Source organism: Herpailurus yagouaroundi, unplaced genomic scaffold (genome assembly GCF_014898765.1).
Source record: "Herpailurus yagouaroundi ecotype Mexico unplaced genomic scaffold, PumYag 216, whole genome shotgun sequence".
In the NCBI taxonomy this organism is placed as follows: domain Eukaryota; kingdom Metazoa; phylum Chordata; class Mammalia; order Carnivora; family Felidae; genus Herpailurus; species Herpailurus yagouaroundi.
Window position 1 is genome coordinate 12552776 of NW_024412447.1, and position 16824 is coordinate 12569599.

Below are 16824 nucleotides of genomic sequence, written 5' to 3' on the forward strand. Positions count from 1 at the left end.
GGGGCGAGATTGTGTGAGGTTTTCACCTAGAATAGCTGGAAATTGTATAATCAAAGGAGCAAGGGAAGCCAGAGTCCAGTGGAAAGGAGACTTGGTACAAGGAATCAGAGATGGCGGTCAAGTTGACCTCAGGAAACAGTCGCTGAAGAGATCAGGCACAGGTCAGGAAGTAGATGGAAAGATGGCCCAAGAGATCAGTGGAGAATCTAGAGCCTTGGTGGGCGGGATCCACCCTGGGTGCTTGGATCAACAACAGTGCATTGTCTCTCCAAATTGAAAAACAATACGAAACTGAATAAAAGTCTGGCTGCTTTGTGTTATCACCACACACCAGCGGTCCTAAAAAAATGTTAATAAAGTACTCCTGCCTAAGAATGCTCAGTACAGAAGTGTTTGAAAGAAAACAAAATGTTTAGGGGCGCCTGGGTGGCTCAGTCGGTTGACCGTCTGACTTCGGCTCAGGTCACCATCTCACAGTCCGTGAGTTCGAGCCCCGTGTCGGGCTCTGTGCTGACAGCTCAGAGCCTGGAGCCTGCTTTGGATTCTGTGTCTCCCTGTCTCTCTGCCCCTTCCCTGCTCATGCTCTGTCTTTCTCTCTCTCAAAAATAAATAAAAACATTTAAAAATTAAAAAAAAAAAGAAAACAAAGTGTGTGTAAGATTATGTCTTAATTTTATTTTTGAATTGTTCTTGGCTACTATATAGAATATAATTGATGTTTTGTGTATTGATGTTATACCACGCAACTGGGAGCAGCCTAAATGTCCCTCACCTGGAAAACACACGAGCGGGTCTTAGTATATTCTTACTAACTGTATAGCCGCGAAAGCCAGATCAACCAGTACCCTCCGTACGGCCTTGGGCAAGTCCAAAGCATAATTTTCAATTGCACTGTAACCTAATGCCACTTACACAAAGTTTCGAAACATGTAAAACCCTACATGGTGTACGGATCATTGTAAAAGCCCACAGAGTACATGGCATGACCAACATGGGAGGAGAGTAATGACCCCAGGAGCCGGGGGGAGAGAGGAAGGCGATCAGAATGGGTGCACAGGACACCGGTGTTTTGTCATTTTTTTCAAGCCTAGAGGCGGAAACCGCACGTTCGTTATTTTTATTACCTGTTCTTTTCCCACGTGTCAGGAAGATCTCATAATACAAATAAAATTTTTGACCCGCACACAAAACAATACTCCTGCCTGCCAGGGAGGACTGTATCTGCCTGACCCTTCATCCTCCAGTGCGGGCGAAAGAGTCAGAAGAAAAAAAACCTGACATATGTGAAGGTGTCAAAAGCCCATTGCTGTTGGTGGCCTGAGACGGGCAAAGAGCCAGGTGAGAAAAAATCTGGCTTTCTGCGGAAGAGTCTCTTGCAGAATGTTATCTGAAGGCAAGACGCCATGTTCTTAATGCTGACGTAGGGTAAAAAGGTTACCATCCCTGTGACAATGTGCTCCAAAACGCCGTGCCCAGACCTTGTCACACAGAAGCAGGCAGGGATGACTCAAGTCTAAAGAGCTCTAAATCCGGGAAACAGTATGCCCGTTATAAGCAGGCACCGTGACATTTTGGAATATGGGCTGGTAAGGCTCTCCATGTTAAGTAGGCTTTACAAGTTGTTATTACAATCACGTTAGCGCAGCACTACAGCAAACGTCCCACGTCCACAGATGATTCTCTCCAAGAAACCTATTGGTTTGCTTTTCTTCTCTTTTCCTTCTGAATAGCAGCTGACAGACAAAGGGGAGCTGGCCTGGGCCTTTGATGCCAATGCCAACTGAACAATAGCCCTGCTTGTGGCAATCGCCCTCTTTGTTCAGCCAGGAGAATGCGGAGGCTGTTGCTCATTGGATCTCGTGCATGTGGGTGGCCAGAGCAAGGTGCATTTGGCAGCCAGATGTAGATTCTGGGTGGTATGAGCTGACTGTCCACATAGCGAAAGCTTGGGACTTGGCTGGGACTCCCCTGACCAGTGCAATCACGGAGACCAGATGGACTCGCCTTCTCGTCCTTTGAAGATGGTCCTTTATTTAGCTACAGGGAAGAAGCAGCCAACAGTCTGACCTGGAAAGCGTTCTCGGGCAGCCCGGTTCTTTTCGTGCGACATCTAAGAGAAAGGGAAAGTGTGCTGTTGAAAGGAAAATTTAGGGACAGCCTCTGCAAGCCACTGAGGACTCTGCAAAATCGCACGTACGAGTGGGCACCAGAGGTTCAATTAACCGATGGGAGCTTCCCATTTATTTTCCTAGGGCAGTTCAACTTAGAAGGCAGATGACACTTCAGGGAATTTGTCACCATTTCCAGGGGCTTCTGTGCTGTTGCTGCTACTTGCTGTAATGGCTACTACTGCCAACAGAACCCCTTCTCCCCACCGGAGGGCTCCTCCCTCCAGCCCACCCTCGTAGAAGGGCAATCTGGATACGGCTGGTGGGCTGGAGCCCAGGGGTTTTGCTTGCCATGCCCGTTTGCACGGCTCTCAGGTGGAGGTCCTGAGTTAGAATCACAGTCCCATGGGGACCTGGTTGCAGCCAAGGTGAGTTGCAGGGCAGAGGGCTCCATCTCTGCCCACTCTGGGTCACAGGGTTCTTCTAAAATGCCAGCTAGAGCTGGGCCCTCCCACCTAACAAATCCTTTGGGAATCTGCCAACCGCCTTGCGTTTTGAGCTCTGTGTCTCTGGTGGCTCTCGCTGGCTAACCTCCTTTAGATAGTCTACCTAGCTGCATGGTATTCCCACTCTGGGTGAGGGCTTCACCCCTAACCACAAACTCTTTGCCCATAGAGCCGGCTCTGGGATCCTACTCATCAGCCACTTGGGATGGAGGTGGAGATCTGGGGGCACAGGGCCACCATGCACAGTTGTACAAGTTGTTCACTGCACAAGGTTTTCCAGCCAGGATGATGAATGGAGGCTGAAATCAGGTCCATAGGATCTGGACTACTTCCACTTCATCAGCGCCTAATGAGCGCAAATGCCAGTGCTTGTTACTTTTTGTTTCACTTGCTCAGATCAGCACACTCTTTTTTTGAAGAGCTGTTACCCTCTTAGCTTGAAACTCATAGTTCTAGTTGGAACTACCAATCTAAGTACCCGAGTACCCAAACACCTGGCCTCCGGAGTAGATGCATGGCACAAGCTGGGACGACCAGAGTCCTTCCCAAAGACTTTCTGCTAAGGGAAAAGAGTCTTTTCCCAGTGGGGGGCCAAGGTGGCAGAATGCAAGTCCAGAAGCACCAGGGGCTGAACTTCCCACCATGTGGAAGAAACTGGAGTATAGTAAAAGATAATGAAGCCAACATGTAAGGAAACGAAGAGACAAGAAATGGAGAGAGTCCCCTCTAAGGCCCTGACTCAGGGCATCGTTGAGGTCAGTCGCACAGTCCTCCATCCCAACCCTGTCTTCTCCCAGTTTTCTTTCACGAGCCAACACATCTCTGGGTTTCATCTAGTCTGTACTGTTTCTATTGCTTGCAACCAAGAGAGCTCTGATAGACACGTGTCCAATAAAGGTCTTCTTAAATACCAACTCTGCCGGGAAAAGAGAAACTAACATTTATATAAGGTCTAATATGTACCCACCATGAACTCGATGCTTTTATATATTATATCATTTCAATTCGCTTACGAACCAGCAGTAGGGAATATTAATCTCCTCGCTTTTCAGATGAGAAAACTGAGGCACAAAAAAGGTTGAGGAACTTTCCAAAAATCACAGAACCTAGAAATCTTCTACGAAGTTCATTCTTCTCTGTACAATGGGACACAAAAAGCTTTGAAATATTCACCACCGTCTTATGAAAGAGGCTTCCCCACAGAGATAGCCTCAATATCAATCATGCTAGAAATCCCAGATTTATCACATTTTATTTATCAGGTGTTGAACATTTGAGTTGTTTCCACATTTTAGCTACTCTGAATCATGCTGCTATGAACATTCATGGACAAGTGTTTGTGTGAACATAAGCTTTTAATTCTCTTGGGTATCTACCACCGGAACAGATGGGTTTTATGGTAACTCTATATTTAACTTTTTGGGTACCTGCCAGACTATTGCCCAAGTGTCTATACCATTTCATATTGCCACTAGCAATGTAGTAGGGTTCCAATTTCTCCACAGCCTCACTGAAACTTGTGATTATCTTTTTTTATTATAACCATTCCAGTGGATGGGAAGTAGCCTCTCATTAGGGTTTTGACTTGTGTTTCCCTGGTGACTAAAGATGTTGGGTATCCTTTGATGTGCCTATTGGTCATTTGTACATCTTTGTAGAATTATCTTTTCAAGTCCTTGGGCTACTTGTCTTTGCATTATTGAATTGTATGAGTTCTGCATACGTTTTAGGTAAAAGTCTCTTATAAGAAACACGATTTTCAAATATTTTCTCCCATCTTTGGGTTGTCTTCACACTTTTTTGATAGTGTCCTTTGAAGCACAAAAGTTTTTAATTTTGAAGTCCTATTTAACTGTGTTTTTTCTTTTGTTGCTTTTGCTTTTGGTGCCGTACCTAAGAAACTCCGTCTAGCTCAAGGTCACAAAGATTTACTCTTTTATTGTCTTCTAAGAGTTTTATAGTTTTTGCTCTTACATTTAGGTCTATGATCCTTTGTGAGTAAATCATGGCATATTTGTGAAGAAGGGGTCCACTTCATTCTTTTACATGCAGATATCCAGTTGTCCCATCACTATTGCTGAAAAGACTATTCTTTCCTTACCCAATCGTCTTGGCACCTTTCAAAATCAATTGACTGTAAATGTAAGAGTTTATTTCTGATCTGTTTTATTCCATGATTTACAAGTCTATTCTTATGCCAATACCACTGGCTCAATTAATGTAGCTACTCAGTAAAGTTTTGAAATGAGGAAGTGTGAATCCTCTAAATGTGTTGCTTTTCAAGATTGGTTTGGCCATTGTGGTTCCCTTGCGAATATGAGTTTTAGGATCAACTTGTTAATTTCTGCAAAACTGGAAGTTGGGATTTTGAAAGGGTGTGCCTTGAACCTGTTGATCATTTTGGAGAGTGATGCCACCTTAACTATGTTGTCTTTCAATTTATGAACATGGATTCCATTTATTTCTATCTTGTTTCATTTTTTCATTGATGTTGTATAGTTTCAATATACAAGCTTTGCATTCCTTTTTAAAATTTATCCCTAAGTATTTTATTCTTTTTAACGCTCATGTAAGTGGAATTATTTTCTTAATTTTATTTTGGAATTGTTTATTGCTACTATATAGAATATAATTGATGTTTTTGTATTGATCTTATACCATGCAACTTTGCTGAACTCCCTTATTAGTTCCAATAGTTTGTGTGTGCATTATGTGTGTGTTTATGTACATGTGTATTCCTTGGGATATTTAATATACAAAATCATGTCATCTGCAAGGAGAGATAATTTCACTACTTTCTTTTCAATCTGGATGCATTTTACTTCTTTTTCTTGACTAATTGCCCTTACTGGAACCCCCAGTACCATGTTGAGTACAAGTAATGAGAGCAAACATCCTTGTCTTATTCCTGATGTTAAGGTGAAAACTTTCACCATTAAGTATGATGTTAGCTGTGGGTTTTTTGTACTGTACGTACTTTATCAGGTTCAGCAAGTACCCTTCTATTCCTTGTTTGTGAAGTGTTTTTATCATGAAGAGGTGTTAAACTTTTTCAAATACTTATTCTGTGTCTATTCAGATGATTAGTAGTTTTTGTCCTTTATTCTACATATATAGTATATTACAATGATTGATGTTTGGATGTTAAACCAATTTTTAATTCCTGGGACAAATCCTAGCTGGTCAAAAGTGATGTGTAATCACTTTTATGTGTTGCTGGATTTGATTTTTTAGTATATGATTAAGGATTTCTGGGTATGTATTCATGAGGCATAGAGGCCAATAGTTTCCTTTACTTGTGCTGTCTTTGCCTGGTTTTGGGTAAAGTTAATACTGACCTCATAGAGTAAGTTGGTAAGTGTTCCCTTGTCTCTGATGTTTTGGAAACGTTTGTGAAGAACTGATATTAATTGCTCTTTAAATGTTTGATAGAATTCAGAAGTGAAATCATCTGAGCCTGGGTTTTTCTCTGTGAAAAGTTACTAAACTACTAATTTCATCTCTTTATTTGTTATAGGTCTATTCATGTTTTCTACTTCTTCTGGAGTCATATTTAGTGTTTGTGTTTTTCTAGAAATTTGTCTATTTCATCTAAGTCATCTAATTGGTTAGAATACAGTTGGTCATGGTATTCCCCTATAATCCTTTTTATTCCTCTAAGGTAAGTAGTGATGTTTCCTTTTTTATTCCTGACTTTAGTAATTTGAGCCTCTTTTTTCTGGCTACTCTAGGTAGAGATTTATCAATTTTGTTGATCCTTTTAAAGAATCAGCTTTTGGTTTTGTTAAATTTCTCTATCATTTTTCTATTTTCAATTTCATGACTCTCCACTCTGATCGTTATGACTTCCTTCCTTCTGTTTGCTTTAGGCTTCATTTATTTTTCTTTTTCCAGTTTCTTAAGGTGAAAGATTGGGTTGTTGATTTGAGATGATTCTTTTTTTTAATTATAGGTATTTACAATGGTAAGTTTAGCTCTGAGCACTGCTTTAGCTTAATCCCACAAGATTCAGTATGTTCTGTCTTCATTTTCATGGCTCTCAATGTACTTTCTTTGCTTTTTATTTTTCTTTCTTTCTTTCTTTCTTTCTTTCCTTTTTCTTTTCTTTTCTTTTGTTTTTTTCTTTTGAGACAGAGAGAGTGCACATGAGCAGGGGAGAAGGGCAGAGAGAAAGGGAGAGAGAGAGAGAGAGAGAGAGAGAGAGAATCCTAAAGAGGCTTCACATTCAGCATGGAGCCTGATGTAGGGCTTGATCCCAATACCCTGAGATCATGACTTAAGCCAAAACCAAGAGTCGGACACTCAAGTGAGTGAGCAACCCTGGCATCCTTTTTTTTTTAAGATTTTATTTTAAAGTAATATCTACATTCAACATGGGGCTGGAACCCATGACCCCAAGATCAAGAGTCGCATGCTCTACTCACTGAGCCAGCAGGGTGTCTCTCAATGTACTTTTTCATTTCCTTTGTGATTTTTCTTCATTTAGGAGTATGTTGTTTAATTTCCACATATTTTTGAACTTTCCCAATTTCTGTTATTGGTGTTATCTAATTTTACTCCATTGTGATTAAAGAACATACTTTTCATGATTTCAATGCTTTTATATTTATTGAGGCTTTTTAATGGCCTACTATATGATCTATGCTCGAGAATGTTCCACAGGCACTTGAAGAGAATATGTTTTACTGTTGTTGTGTAGAGTGTCCGATAGAAACCTTTCAGCTCTAGTTGGTTTATATTGTTGTTCAAGTCGTTTATTTCCTTGTTGGGTTTCCACTTGGTTCTATCTGTTACAAAAAGTGGGCTATTGAAGTCTTGAACTGTATTATTGGATTGTCTATCTCTCTTTAGTTCTATCAAGTTTTTCCTTCATGTATTTTGGAGCTCTGCTTTTAGATGCATATATACTTAGAATTGTTAAATTTTCCTGGTGAATTGAACCTTTTATCATTATAAAGTGCTCCTCATCTGTAGTAACATGTTGTTTTGAAAATGATTTTGTCTGTATGAATATAACCACTACACCTTTTTTATAGCTGCTGATATACCTTTTTCCATACCTTTGCTTTCAACCTATTTGTATATTTGGATCTAAAGTGTGTGCCCTAAAGGCAGAATAGATTTAGATCTTGTTTTTTTTTATCCAGGATGACAATCTCTGCCTCTTGACAGAATTGTTTAATCTGTTCACATTTCATGTTATTACTGCTGTAGTTGAATTTACATCTGCCATTTTACTTTTTGTTCTCTATATGGTTCAAGTCAATTTTGTTCTTCTCTCCTTCTTTCTCCTTTCTTTTGCATTAATTTAACATTTTGTAGTGTAATATTTAAGTTCCTTTTAATTATTCTTTCACCATATATATTTCTGTTATTTTCTAACGGTGGCTCTATGGCTTACCATATACATCTTAACTTATCAGAATTTACTTCAAATTTATAGTAACTAATCCCAGTGGCATATAAAAACATTACTCCTCTATAGCTCTATTCCATCGTCTACATTTTTATGCTATTATTGATATGCATACTGTGCCTATATACATTACAAACCCAACAATACATTTCTATAATTATTATGCTACATAGTTTTATGTCTGTTAAAGAAGATGAGAGAGGAAATGAGAACAAGTATTTATAGAGCTTGTTACATGAACCTTCTTACTTGCCATTTCTGATTCTCTTCATTTGTTCCTTGTGCATTCAAGATACCATCTGGTGTTGTTTCTTATTCTTATACAGCTTTGCTCCCACTTGCCTCCTTTGTGCTGTTATTGTCAAATATATTACATTTTTATATGTTATCAACATGAGAATACAAGTATATGTGTGTGTGTATAGTTTTATACAATTGCTCTTCAAATCAATTAAGGGAAGAAAGAAGAAAAATATGCATTTATGCTGTCCTTTATAATTACATAATTACCTTTATTGGTGTTCTTCCCTTTTTTGTGTAGATTTGAACTACTGCTTGGGGTTACTTGTTTTCAGCCTTGCAGAACTTTCTTTAGTACTTCTCATAAGACAGGCCTGGTAGTAATACATTATTTTGGTTTCTGTTTATCTGAAAATGTCTGTATCTCACCTTCATTTTTGAAAGATAGTTTTACTGGATGTCAGATTCTTGGTTGACAGGCTTTTTTCACTGAGTGCTTTGAATGTTTCATCCCACTACCTTCTGGACCCCTTAGTTTCTGATGAGAAGTCAATTGTTAATCTCTTTGGGACTCCCTTGAACATGAGTAGTTTTCTCTTTGTCTTGTCTTTACCCACACCTAGGGTAGAGCTTCCACCTTGTAAGTGGAGGCTGGGTGGAGGAAGAGAACTCTAGACCTCTCAGTTGCTCTGGCCTAGATTAGTGCTTCTACAACATAGAGCTAGGGGAAGCAGGAAAGGATGAGAAATTCTGGTGGCCTGTCCCTCCTAGGGAAAGACACTAGGCCTCAACCAGGATAATGTTCTTGGCTGCACCCACATAGAGTGGAGCTTCTATCACACTGAGCTGAGGGGTTGGTTGGGAGGCAGGGAGAGGAAGCAAGCCATGGCTCAATGCCATAGACTGACTGTTCTTAATGTGATTTTGTATGTTTTCTTGAATAAATGTTTCTTCATTTGCTGTATGCCTTTAGGACAATTTCCAGAGTCCTCAGTTGTTGGGTTTTTAAATTTAATTTGTACTCATTAATGGTTGTTTTCCTGGGTGAGAGGATCCATGGAGCTCCTCATACTGTCATACTAGAAGTTGTCGCCAATACACATTGTTTTGAAAGTTGCAAAATTTTACATCCTTCTTTTTTGACTTGGCTTAGAAATTTTCTATTTTATTACAAACTCTTCACAAATGTCATTTCTAACTGTTGCACAATAGTCCAGCAAGTTGGATATACCAACTTTAATAAACTTTTTATTTTAGAACAGTTTAGATTTACAGAAAAATTGGGAAGACAGATTTTCAATATATGCTACGCTCAGTTTTGCCTTTATTAACAATCTATATATACTCTACAGTTTGCTTTTTGTTTGCTTCTTGTTTTTCACTGTTTAAGTAATGACATGGTGAACACCTTTGTGCATAAATATTCTTTTCTTTATTATTATTATTTTTTAAGAAGGCTTCACACCCAGCATGGAACCCAACACAGGGCCTGAACTCACAACCCTGAGATTAAGACCTGAACTGAGATCAAGACTCAGATGCCTAACCAACTGAGCCACCCAGGCGCACCTGTGCATAGATATTCTTTTGTATTTTTGGTTATTTACTTGGTGTAGACTATTTTTCAGAGGCATAATTATGTGGTCAAAAGATTTTAGAACATATTTGATTCCCCCCAAATCGAAGTCCTTAACTTGGGTCTATTACCCAAATTCTATTTATCATCAGAGTTTCCACCCTACACGTTACAATTTCTAGTTTTGTTCAGGTAAGTGATGTGTCTCTTAAGCATAGCCCCTGGCAAAGGATAACCATGAGGCTAAATGGTTTGCAAAAACTGATTGAAGTCATAGGTACAATGATCTTGACACTCCCAGCCAATATGGCCAGTCACCCATAGTGATCAGTCTAATCATGATTAAATACATAAAAGGGCAGTTAGGCTTTTAAATTTGACCACAAGATAGAGAACCAAACACAAGTTACTTAAATTTGGTTCTATGTGGTGGCATGTTGACCTAGACAAGTGATTATCAAGTGTGATTCCCAGACCAGCAGAATCACTGGCCTACAGAGGTCAGATATTGAGGGCTGACACCAATAGTAAGATGTAGGAATCAAAATCTTCAAACCTTAAAGTCTGACATGCTTTGCCTCACATCTAGCCCCAAGTGCTATCTGTGTGTGTCTGCTGCAAATATTTTGGCTTTCTCCAACTGATAAAAGAAAGGACGGAGAAAGGATGTAAGATTAACGTTATGATAACCATTTGCGAGTAATCTGACATGGGAAAAGGAGGTAATAAATCACCAATATTATAAAACCACTCTTTGGTATTCAGGCCAGGCTGACTCTAGCTGGAGGGAGGTTGCTAAGGCTCAGAACACATAACATGCAAGTTCAACGTTCTCTCTGAACTGGGGTTTGAGAGAAAGGTCTTGGTACTTGCTTGGCCTGTTCACCTCTGGCCTCAAATAACCCTTATTATACATAGATTTGGGCTAGAGATGGGAAAATGAGAAGGCTCCTGAGACTCATTTCTTGCACTTGAAGGCTACAGAGGCTACCATAGCGCCTGAGTAGCCATTGGCCAGTGGCCCATAAAGAGTGACACTACGATAGCAGGGAACTGTGGTCATACAGCCTAGGAGAGGCATCCTCACAGAGGTCATGAATGTGTCTGAGGCTCCACAGAAGGACTGCATAAATAAGTTTTCCCTCACCTACCCCAGTAGTGCTAAGAGATACAAGTGTCATGATCTCAGAAACAGAGTTTAGCTTGAACGTCCTGTGTTTGTTAAAAAATCATATAGGTGCTGGGGAATTTTAAATGCTTGTCAATGCTGCATAGTATAAGGGACCAAGACAAACTCTGGCATTTGAGAGGTTTCCCTAGAGTTCACAAGCTCTAACTTCTCCCTCACTATGGTGCATTTAGAGTGGGGATGGGTGGTTGGCTGTGGGGCAAGCTGATGAGGCCAAGGTCAGCCAACCCATGCAATGGTCTTGGCACTGTCTCCAAGTACTGACTACTGGAGGTTGGGAGAGGGAAGGGGGAAGGGAGGAGTAACAGAATAGTCATACCCAAGTCAAAAGGTAGGAAACTGGAGGCCGAAAAGGCCTTATAACGTGGAAAAAGATAAGTCATCTGGGGCCAGAGGGAAGTTTAGTCCCCCTTTCCGAATTAAAGTAGGGTTCCCTGTCTGATCTATGACGGAGGGGTGAGGAGGGAAGAATGTGGGTCTCCAGAAGACCTCAAGAGTGGGAACCCCACTTCTGGATGTGCAAAGTGCAAGCGTTTGTCTAAAACGCCCGGCTCCCGCTCCTGCCAGAACTTAATAATAATTATAAAGCACTATCCAAAAAAGAGGGAAACGCACCTGCATTTGTAATCCCAGATTCTTCCCAGATTTTACCAATTTGGGGGCACAAATGATGTTACATTAGTAGGTAATCCCAGCTGTATCTAGTGCCAAATCCCACCTGCGTAACTGTCAGACTTCTGACCCTGTTGGCATTCCCCTCCCCATTAAGATCCCCCCGGGAGTGCTCAGAAGGTCTTCCAGGTCTGGCACACTGCCTGAACCCTGCTCCAAACTGTGACCTCAGCCTTCTCCTTGGGCCAAGAACTCTGGCAGGCCGCTCATGGCCGCCCACAAAGAGATCTGTTCTGGGACACCCTGTTACTCCACCAAGAGGAGCAAATAGCTCTTTGTCACTTGTCTGGTTTGGTCTGGGGCCTGGGAGAAATTAAGATACCCAGGCAAAAGAGCAATCTGGAATCCAGAGACCAGACGGGTCAGTACGTACTGTGTTTTTATGGGCACAAATATGTACTATGCAAACTGGCATTCCTAATAATTGCCTCTGATAAATAACAGTATGCTACAGTGCACTGTGGTTTCATCTTAGCTCTAAAATTAAGACACATAATATAACTCACACGTGCAATTTTTCAATTTTTCCCTTGCAGTTCATCTTCTCAGATTGTCAGAGATGATAATGATTATTGTTCGCTTGGGTAGCTCTGGCCTGGCGGAAGATCACAGAAGGAACAGACTAATAATAACATTAGCCCTTTACACTGGGTTCAGGGAGCAAAGCAATGCCTGTGGCCGAGGCTGGGGGTCGGGGGATCCTTGTGGAGGAGATGTTTTGGAGACACTTGTCCACATTCCTAGAAAGAGAAAATTCGATCTAATAGATTGATCAACTCCCATGGTGGTATTGGTGAGCTATTTAAAAAAAATTTTTTTTAATATTTACTTATTTTTGAGACAGAGAGAGACAGAGTGTGAGCCAGGGAAGGGCAGAGAGAGAGGGGGACACAGAATCTGAAGCAGGCTCCAGGTTCTGAGCTGTCAGAAACCAATGCGGGGCTCAAACCCACGAACTGTGAGATCATGACGTGAGCCTAAGTTGGATGCTTAACTGACTGAGCCACCCAGGCGTTCCCCCCATCTTTTTTTTTTAAATGTTTATTTATTTTTGAGACAGAGAAGGAGCCAGGGAGGGGCAGAGAGAGAGGGTGACACAGTTGGTTAGCTATTTAAAAACATTTTTGGAGAGGGACACCTGGGTGGCTCAGTCGGTTAAGTGTCCAGCTCTTGATTTCAGTTCAGGTCATGATCTCAGTTTGTGGGTTCAAGCCCCACATCAGGCTCTGTGCTGATAGCATGGAGCCTGCTTGTGATTCTCTCTCTCTCCTCTCTCTCTCTGCACCTCCCCGCTTTCACTCTCTCTCTTTCAATCTCAAAAAAAATAAACATTAAAAAAATTTTTTTTTTGCTTTTTAAAAGTTTATTGAATTTTGGCTTAAAAAGTAATGCATAATTGTTTAAACAACTCAAATAATTCCAAGGCATATAATAGGCTCTCTTTTACCCTTTAATTCCACAATTTTATTTGCCATTTTTCCTTCATTTATTTAAATACATGTAAACATAGTCAGATTTTTAGGGTTTTTTTTTTCCATAACACAGATCTAATCATTAGATACTGATAGGTATGACTCTTGTGCCTGGAAAACAAACACAGCAGTGTTCCGAGTTGTAATAAATAACCAGAGCTATCATGTCAAAACATGGTACCTGCTGTGTGACAGGCGCTGTCCTCAGCTCCTTGGCTGTCACCTCATTTAGTCGTATAGCAAAGTTATGAGATAGGTATTATTATTCCCATTTTACTAATGAGAAACCTGAGGGGTGCCTGGAGGGTTCGGTCGGTTAAGTGTCCAACTTTGGCTCAGGTCATGATCTCACAGCTTGAAGGGTTCGAGCCCCGTGTCGGGCTCTGTGCTGACAGCTCAGAGGCTAAAGCCTGCTTCAGATTCTGTGTCTCCCTCTCTCTCTCTGCCCCTCCCCTACTCATATTCTCCCTCTCTTTCTGTCTCTCAAATATAAAATAAAACATAAAAAAAATTACAAATGAGAAAACTGAGGCTAAGAGCAGTTAAGCCCAGCCATGGGGTCTGTGAGGACAGAAACCTTGATTTTTGTTCCCCACAGTCTCCCAGCACCCAGCATGGTGGCTGCAGGTAGCAGAGCTCGATGTGTAGATTTCGGCTATGCCGTGGTTGTGCGGGTCCGCGTGGACAGCCAGTGGTGGAGTAGGGCGTGAACCCAGCTCTCAGCTACCACATAACATCAACAGCCTTGAGGTAGTAGCACTGGAGAGAGGCTAGAGAACTTTGCACGTCGATCTCCCCTTAGCCCAGAAGACTCACAAACCAGCTCCCCCCTTCTGAGCCTGCCCAGACTAGGGGTGGGGTGGGATCTCCCGAGCCCGGCAAGTGGAACTATGGCTCTGGTAGGGTTTCTTCCTCAGGGTCCTGCCCACAGTTTTATTCTAACACCCTCGTGAAAATGATTCTTGGTGCTCAGAATAGCTACAAAGGCAGGGATGCCTGGGTGGCTCTGTGGGTTGAGTGTTCTGACTCTTTTTTTTTTTTAATGTTTATTTATTTATTTTGAGAGAGAACATGAGTATAGGAGGGGAACAGAAAGAGAGGGAAAGATAGAATCCCAAGCAGGCTCCACGCTGTTAGCACTGAGCCTAATGCAGGACGATCCCACAAACCATGAGATCATGACCTGAGCCCAAATCAAGAGCCAGAGGCTTAACTGACTGAGCCACCCAGGTGCCCCAAGTGTCTGACTCTTGATTTGGGCTCAGGTCATGATCCCAGTGTCATAGGATCGAGCCCCACGTTGGAGTCTGCGCTGAGCATGGAGCTTGCTTAAGATTCTCTCTCTCCTCCCCTCTCCTCTGCTTGTGCTCTTTCTCTGTTCAAAAGAAAAAAAGAAAAAGACTATCTACAAAGGCAGACAAACAGCAAAGCCTTCTGGAGACTGGACGAGGATCAGTGCTTCTGCCTTGCTGATTGAGAAGAAACCAATGAAAAAGTGAATCGATGAACATGCTCTGGACAACCGTGGACTCTCAGGCACATTCACTAGAGTATCTCAGCTTACTCCCCGAATGGCAGGGTGATTTTGCAGATGAAGACACTGAGGCTCAATGAGGTACAAAGACCGTCCACAGCTCTAAGGCGGTGGACCCGCGTGGTCTGCCTGCCCGTTCAGGCTTCTCCTATAGTCAGCATTCAGAAAATGCCATCATGTTTCACTCAAGAGCTCAAGGCTGCCGTTTGTCAGCTCACAAGGGTGCACTGGGTCCATTTGCTCTGCCGTTAACTCTGGCCGCTGCCTCTCTAGATCTCAACAGCTAGAAGCTAAAAGAGCATAAGAAGAAATTAAAGATGCATACATGAGTTATTTTCCCACTATGATATTGCAAGAAAATAACGCTCCCAAGAACATGCCTGGTTTTATTTTTTGTTTGTTGGTTTTGGTTTTGGGAGCAAAAGCTTTGGAGAAAAAACCCCCATAAGATTGGGAGCAAAAGCTTTGGAGAAAAAACCCCCATAAGATTGAAATGGACTGAAACCCAGGGAGGAGAAAGGGGCTGGCTGAACAGAGGAGGGGCAGCCTGCTTCCTGGAAGGAGCAGGGTTGGGAAGAAGAGCTTGTGATTTAAGGCAAGGAGGAGGGAACTCAACTGGCATCGTGGCTGGGCAGGGTGCCGAGGAAAGAGACAAAAGCAACATCCAAGTGGCCCCAGGTTGCACAGGATGAGGGACCCGAGAGGCTGCATGACCCAGAGGAAGAACGGAGGAAGGCCCCACAGGAGCAGTGTGGGACGTGAGAGAGCTCTAGCAATGCAGGTGGGCTCTCTGGAAATTGGAGTCATGGGTGGAGGGCTGGAGTCCTGCAGTCTGGGCGCCGAGATCCGCTAGGAGCTCCCGCACGCACGGGAGGCTTGCGAGGAAGGCAACATTTCCCGGGATGTGCCAGATAGCAGCATTTTCACTATTGTCACGTCAACTTACACCCCGCTTGTAGCTGGGGGCTGAGAATCCTGGCAAAGAGAAGGCACACTATTTCCGTTTTGTTGTTGTTGTTGTTTTGCCACAATTGCATACACTGCCTGAAACTCACTCGTTAAAAAAGACCAACATCTTAAAAGCTGCATGTGAATGTTTCTGAGCTGAGTAGTTGTTTGAGGCTTGATGGTACATTTTTTGAGCCAGCCCCCTAACAGGCTTCCCGCCTGTGCTTCTCCCACCCCCTCACCCCTCCACAACACACACGGGCACAGCCAGCACCTGACATGACTGCCCCTCGGGTTACACTTTCTCATCTCCCTCCTGTCGGGCCTTGTCCAAATTAAGTGAAACCCACTGGTCCCAAGGACGGTGCTGTGCTGTTCCTCTACTCAGCAGCTTGTTAATACTGAAGAGAAGGATTACATTTGAAAGCAAGTACTGCCTTTATCTTATTGTGATGCTGTTCTCTGATTCTCCTGCACTGCTTTGAATAATCAGTATTCGGGGGTGGGGGGAAAGAAAGAAAGAAAGAAAAAAAACGGTTAACCTCTCCATTGGCCTTCAGCGTGGTGGCTCCAATGAGCTGTCACAAACAGCGTTCCGTAACAAATGAGATTATACCTCTCTTCATTATCCACCCTTTTCAGCGCATACAGTAGCAATGCGGAGACCTTCAGGGATCACGTCAACCAAATCCCAAGTTAGAGATGTTTAAATTCAAAAATCCACACTCCGTTGCACCTGTTCTTTCCCGGCTACCGTGGTGAATTTGGGGTTTACATAGAACTCCTTGAAAATTTATTTTAAAGTAAATGGAGGCTTGTTTCACGATTGAAAAGTTATTTCAACATGCATCCGAGACAGCATGGCCGCAAATGGAGTATAAGGGCAAGAGGATCCTGACTTGAGATTTTCGTTTTAGCCTGGCGCATTCAAAGCAGTAATCTACGTTGTGCCCAGCCAAGTGGTGAGAGACTATGTTAGAAAGATTAAAGGATTATTTTTTTTAATCCACTGGAACTCCAGCCATGGCCCCTCTCTCAGTAACATTAATAACTATAATGGACTGGATTCACATACCTCTTTTCTTCAAGACTCTCAAAATGTTTTTGCCAAATAGAACTCACCAAATTGCAGATGAATTTAAAGAGATCACCTGGACAAACTC

At 42.2% G+C, this 16824-nt stretch overlaps 1 long non-coding RNA gene across 3 annotated transcripts in view; it reads right to left on the reverse strand.

Moving 5' to 3' along the window:
* Positions 1-1026: 1026 nt before the first annotated feature.
* The window catches only part of LOC121017767 (uncharacterized), a 70880-nt gene continuing 55082 nt past the window's right edge, over positions 1027-16824 (reverse strand). Inside the window, exon 4 of one of the 3 annotated variants that reach the window (XR_005784891.1) lies at positions 1027-2110. This is a non-coding gene — a long non-coding RNA (uncharacterized LOC121017767). Of the gene's footprint in view, positions 2111-12149; positions 12448-14483; positions 15004-16824 lie in introns of those variants that run through there. The other 2 variants (XR_005784892.1, XR_005784890.1) reach the window with 2 other exon arrangements.